Source organism: Nycticebus coucang, chromosome 15 (genome assembly GCF_027406575.1).
Source record: "Nycticebus coucang isolate mNycCou1 chromosome 15, mNycCou1.pri, whole genome shotgun sequence".
NCBI lineage: Eukaryota > Metazoa > Chordata > Mammalia > Primates > Lorisidae > Nycticebus > Nycticebus coucang.
This window is the reverse complement of record NC_069794.1, coordinates 65,688,155-65,694,846: the sequence shown is the minus strand read 5'-3', so window position 1 is coordinate 65,694,846 and position 6,692 is coordinate 65,688,155.

Below are 6,692 nucleotides of genomic sequence, written 5' to 3'. Positions count from 1 at the left end.
GCCCTACTCCTTGAGCCACAGGCACCACCCATCATCACATTCTTAAAGTTATAAAATGAGTACTGTTTAAATGCCAGTAGTTAAGATTGAGCCCCAGCGTGAGCTCATACAAATGGTTCTAATCCAGACAGGCTTTGTGTTCTTTGTTCTTCATAAGGAAGATGATGTAATTCATGGAGTTTTTGCCTGTTACTTCTTAACTTGTGACGAAAACAATCATATTATCCTAGGATCATCATTATTAGTTGAGAATTGAACAAGAGAAGCAAAACTAGTAGGAGATACACACATTTAAGAGATGTGTTCTAAGCATTTGACTTAGGTGATTGTTAGTGCTGGCTAAACAAATCCAAAATCCTTAGGGCAACAGGAAGGAAAGATCATAGCAGGATGGAACTCAGTGTGAGCTTAATTTGTTGTCCACAAGAGGAATTTCTTCTCTCTTGGGAAGGCCTCAGCCTTGCTTTTAAGGCTTTCTAGCTGATAACTGAGGCCCAGCAGATTATCTGTCCCTTATTCAGAGTCAATTGAGGGACTTTAATTATATCTGCTAAATTCCTTAATAGCAATACCTAGACTACTGTTTGAATAACTGGGAGTATAACTTAGCTAAATTTGCACATCGTTAGAAGAAAATAATTGTTTTTTTGCAGGGTAAATACAAAACATTTAAATATTCAAGGAGTAATTGCTGATGTACAGTTAATGTTGACTACAATAAAGACCTTTGTTTACGACACAGAAATGACCTTTGAGGATATAAAGGAAGCCAGTATATTTGAGTTTGCTTTTATGACCAATGCCTAAATGTAACATGGGCTTCCCCAACTAGAAAAAATTATCCAAGTCTTTCATAAGAATTTATGCCCAGGAGACGGGCAAGGAAGGGATCTTCGGAGACAAGGAAAGTGGCTGGGGCTGGAAGAGTCAAGTTGGGGGAGCAGGGCAAGTCAGAGGAGGAGGAATGAAGTGACAGTTCCTATGGAGCTGGGGCCTCTGTGTCCAGGCCACCTCACATAATAAACCACAACTATGTGTGGACTCCTTTAGCCTTTTTATAGCCCTCTGAGGAAGTTGCTGGTATTAATTTCCTTAAGGCCCAGAGAAAGTATAGTTGCCAGGTCCAAGAAGGGACCAGTGATCCTTAACCCCCTGGTATTTAGCTGTTCATTCCCTCCCACATGGAATTAGGGTTCCCCCAGTCCCTGACACCTGCCTGCAGCTCAGGCCTGGCACCCCTTTGCCCAAGCAGGTGACATCTGCTCCTTCACTGTAGGTGACAGTGAGGTCCTCCTACCTCACCTTGAGCTCCTGAACCAGCCAGCCATGCCTTTCAACCTGTCCTCTGATTGTGCTTGTGAAAGATGAGGAGATGGTCCCTATCCCTCATATCTCTGCTCCTGTTGTCAGGAAATCCAAAAGTCTCAAGGAGACAGAACTTTTTGTCCTGTACTTATGGTGGAGATGAAATGTAAAGGGCAAATACCACTGGAAGAAAGAAGTAGATGTTGACTTAAACACAACTAAGTCCAGCGATGCTGAAAGCTGAGTTCAGAGAGGGAGCTACAAGAGATCAGGGCTGGGGTTGGAGGTGAGGAATGGGAAGAACCCACAGAAGGGGGAAGAGATGGCACAAATGGAAGGCTTGGTTTAGCCAAAACAAATAAGAGTTCCTCCAACTAGTCCTGCCAAGAAGAGCTCCATCTTCTGAAATTTCCAGATTTGAGCCAGGATGATGCCAAATAAGCCACTAGCTGAAGGAAGCAGATGGGTGAAAGCAGTTGGATTTATTTACCAGATACCAATTTGCCAGAAAAGGAAGTGGGGGGTGTCAGAAACATTATTTCCACTTCCTGGTTACGTATTCAAACATGGAACAACTAAGTCCTAACAGGAAGAGGGAATAAAATAAGTGGCCACTCCAGGTGGTCCCACACCCAACACAGATCAGAACAGAGTGAGAATTCTTAGTATTGTTTAAGGGCCTGCTGAGAGCAGTGCCTAGTTGCCACCTTAAAGGACAACAAAGTTACCTCAAGAATATACATTTTTAAAAGCCAGCTCCAACAATTGGATGTAACCTCTTTGCTTTTGAATAAAATTACATTAAAAAAAAAAATTCATCTCAGTAACTTTCTAGTAACCAGCAAATAATCTAAAAATGACCTCCCAAGGCTACTTTTCAATGTTGTTTAAAGTCACTTGACAAAATTAGGTATAAAAGAAGGCACAGCAATCTTGACATTTCCTGGGATGAGTTAGGTGTAAAACCCTCTTGAAGATCTCTTTAAGAAACAGGATAATATAGTAAAGCCACTGTAAGAGTAAAAGGGCAAGGCACAAAATCGGCAGAGATACTTACAATACATACATCTGATGTATAGATTGTACCTAAAATATAGGAAGACTCCCAGGAAGTCTTAACAAAAACAGATTAACCAACAGAAAAGTCGGCAAAAAAATTTGCCTGGGTACTTAACGAAATAGGACAAATAAGGCTAATAAACATGAAAATGCACTTAACTTTGTAGGACTGGAGGAATGGAAATAAAAACTACAATAAAAAGAAACCACACACCCACATGAATGGCTAAAGTTAGGGCAGGAGAAAATTCCATGTGTTGACAGGCTGTGTGGCAACCTAAACTGTCATGCTGCTAATAGATGTGTAAACTGGCAGGGTCTGCTGGGTCAAACATACGCATGTTCCCACCTAACAATTCAACTCTGAGGTACACCCAACAGAAATGTGTATGTAAAGGCCATATGAGAATGTTCACAGCAGCACTGTTCAAAATAGCCAAAATCTGGAAATAACTGGAGTGTCAAACAAGTGAAAATAAATACACTGCAACTAGAAATGGCAGTGGGAAAGGGGTTCAATCCTAATGTGGGATGAAAGAATCCAGACATAAAATTATGTACTATGTAAATCACTTGGTATCATTTTATATAAGGTTCCAGAGCAGGCAACACTCATCCATGGTATTAGAAGTTAGGATGGAGGTGTTACCCACAGGAAGGGGAGGGAGGACTGGAGTGAGAGGTGATGGAAAGGGTGGCCTGAGAGGGCCCTTGTGGTACTGGCGATTTACTTTGAAAATTCCTCAGGCCATACCCTTACACACTGACACATATGTGTTATACATCAATAAATTTTACATTAAAATGGATTGAGTAGGTGTGCCATGTAGGTCATAAATATACTGTGTGAAGAAGAAAAATACCTTGATGTTATTAGAAAGGATATTTATCTCAGAGAATAAAATTTCCACGTGATTGCATCATTCATAGATTCAAATAATGTACCGCATATCTTAAACCACTTAGAAGTGAAGGTGACAAGTAACACTGCAAAAAGTGACACAAGAGATGTCACTGATTTTGAAGGTGCAAGTGAAGTTTTGATAAAATTTCATGAAATCTTATAGTGGAATATGTAATGTTTCTTTTTTTTTTATTTTCTCTATGCATATACATGTATTTATTTGGTTTCCACTTCTTGCCTTCACAAAATTTAAAAGGCTTAAAATTTAATAATAATAACAATGTTTAAGATAAGAACTAGAAACAAAAACGTCGTAAAGAACAAAGGTAAATACATTCAGAAAAGAAATCGGACAATTGCTGCAACAAAATATTGAGCAATAATAATAATAATGCAAAAAAAGTAACATTCACATTGTCAGATAAGAGTATGTCTATTATAGAATGCTTTGACTCTGGAGTTCAGTATGGAGTCATCGGTTAACTTCTTATTTTTTTTTTTTTCTAAAGTCTCAAAAAAATAGACAACTAATATTTATAAATAAAAATAAAAGATAAGTGGGTGGCGCCTGTGGCTCAGTAAGTAGGGCGCCGGCCCCATATACCGAGGGTGATGGGTTCAAGCCCAGCCCCGGCCAAACTGCAACAAAAAAATAGCCGGGCGTCGTGGCGGGCGCCTGTAGTCCCAGCTGCTTGGGAGGCTGAGGTGAGACAATCGCGTAAGCCCAAGAGTTAGAGCACTCTACCCTCGGGCGGTACAGTGAGACTCTGTCTCTACAAAATAAAATAAAATAAAATAAAATAAAAGATAAGTTCAAAAAACAGATCATGCCAAATCTTACAGACAACAAAAAAAGCAGAAATACTTCAAAATCATTCTACTTCATCTGGATACACCTGATATTAAAATTGGAAAAAATATATTATTATAAAGGTAAATTACAAACATATTTCACTTATAAATGAGGATGCAATATCCTAAACAACATATTAACAAGTTAAATTAAAAATTAATGTTCAAGTAATATACTTTGGTCAAAATTAAATCCAATTTATGTGAGAATTAGTCACTATTTTCTTTTCTTTTCTTTTTCTTTTCCTTTCCCTCACCCACTCCCTCCTTCTCTGTCTGCTCTCCCCTTCCCCCATGCCCCACCATGTCATTAATTGTCATTCATTGTCCTCATATCAGAGTTGAATACATAGGATTCTTGCTTCTCCATTCCTGTGATGCTTCACTAAGAATAATGTGTTCCACCTCCATCCAGGTTAATACAAATGCTGCAAAAGCTCCATTTTTTTAATGGCTGAATAATATGCCATGGTATACATATACCACAGCTTTGCCAATCCAATCCTGGGTTGAGAGGCATTTGGGCTGTTACCACATTTTAGTGATTGTAAATTGAGCTGCGATAAACAGTCTAGGACAAGTGTCTCTATAATAAAAAGGTTTTTTTCCTTCTGGATAGATGCCCAGTAATGGAATTGCAGGATCAAATGGGAGGTCTAGGCTGAGTTCTTTAAGGTTTCTCCATACTTCCTTCCAAAAAGCTTGTATTAGTTTGCAGTCCCACCAGCAGTGTAAGGAATATGTAATATTTCTAAGCTGGCATCTAAAATATTTTTAAATAAATAAAGTTTTTTAAATTAAAACTTTTTTTTTTTATTCTCCTGAGACAGAATGTCATTTTGTCACCCTCGGTAGAGTGCTGTGGTATCATAGCAACCTCAAACTCTTGGGCTCAAGCAATTCTCTTGCCTCAGCCTCCTGAGTAACTGGGACTCCAGGCACCTGCCAGAATGCCGGGCTAATTTTTAAGAGACAAAGTCTCACTATGGCTCAGGCTGGTCTCAAACCTGTAAGCTCAGGCAATCCATCCGCCTCAGCCTCCCAGTGTGCTAGGATTACAGGCGTGAGACACCACATCCGGCCTTTTTTTTTTTTTAAGCTTTCGCTTTTGAAGCCTAGCCTCCAAGTAATCTGAAGTATTGGCGGTTTGGGTGAAGAAAGGAAACGCTACTGGTAGTGCTTCAATGGTGGAGATGGCAGCAGTAACAGCAAAAAAATAATTGGCAGAGGTAGCGGGGCCAATAAAGATGGCCACAGCAGCACAGTGACCATGACTAAAGAAGCAGCTGCTGTGGTCAAGGAGGAGAACAAAGTATTAGAACCAATGAAAGTTTAAAAAGGTGGCCAGAAACAGGATCAACATCTCAAAATTAGTCGTTTTCCTTTAAGTCTATGTCCAATAAAAAAGTCTAAGAAGAAAATGATCCCATTCACAGTAGCAACAACAACAAAAAGGACTTAGGGGTAACTTGAACAAGAATTAAATAAGACCTTTACTAATGTAAATCTTTTTTTTTTTTTTTTTAGACAGAGTCTCAAGCTGTCACCCTGGGTAGAGTGCTGTGGCATCACAGCTCACAGCAACCTCCAACTCTTAGGCTTAAATGATTCTCTGGCCTCAGCCGCCTCCCAAATAGCTGCGAGTACAGGTGCCCACCACAATACCCAGCTATTTTTGTTATTGTTGTTCTAGTTATCATCATTGTTGTTTGGCAGGCCTGGGCTAGATTTGAACCTGCCAGCTCTGGTGTATGTGGCTGGCGTCTTAGCTGCTTGAGCTACAGGCACCAAGCCTACTAAAGTAAATCTTAAACAAACAGAAAGCAATATCATGTTTGTGGAATAAAAGGCTCCATATTATAATGCAACTAATACATCCCGGATTAATCTACAAATGCAATGTAATCTTAATCAAAATCTCAATATTGTTAATGGAACTTGAAAAGCTAATTATAAAATTCATATAGAAGAATATGCCAAGACAATTGAGAGAGAACAAATTGGTCCACCACTTACCAAGATGATACATTATAAAGCTGTAATAGTAACAATGGGTTTGAACTCAGTAGAGGTCAATGGATCAGAAAAGTCCTGCCTTAGACCCAGATGGGAATTTAGTGTCTCAAAGTCAATGAGGAAAATATAGGCATTTCTGTAAATGGTGCTGCAAAATTATTTTTTGACTATTTTGTGGAGAAAGATACATACAGAAAGAGACCTGTTATGCAGTACAACCTGGCTTATGACAGAGCAAATAGAAAAAGAACATCAAAACTCATGAAGTCATACGTCAAAACTCATTAAGTCACCCAACAATGCACATAATTTGATACTGATTATATTTTTTAAAGCTATCAAAATGATGTTTATATTTATAATAGGTACATACCTATAAATGTATTTCACAGGAAAAGATCTGAATGGAAATAATGGCAGTTACTTCTGAGAAAGAATTGAGGATGATAGGCATAGGGTATTTTTAATGAATATGTCATTTTTACAAACAAATTATCCATGTATATTTTGAGTTCTAAAATGGTCATTTTAAACATCAATGTTTAATAAATATTGA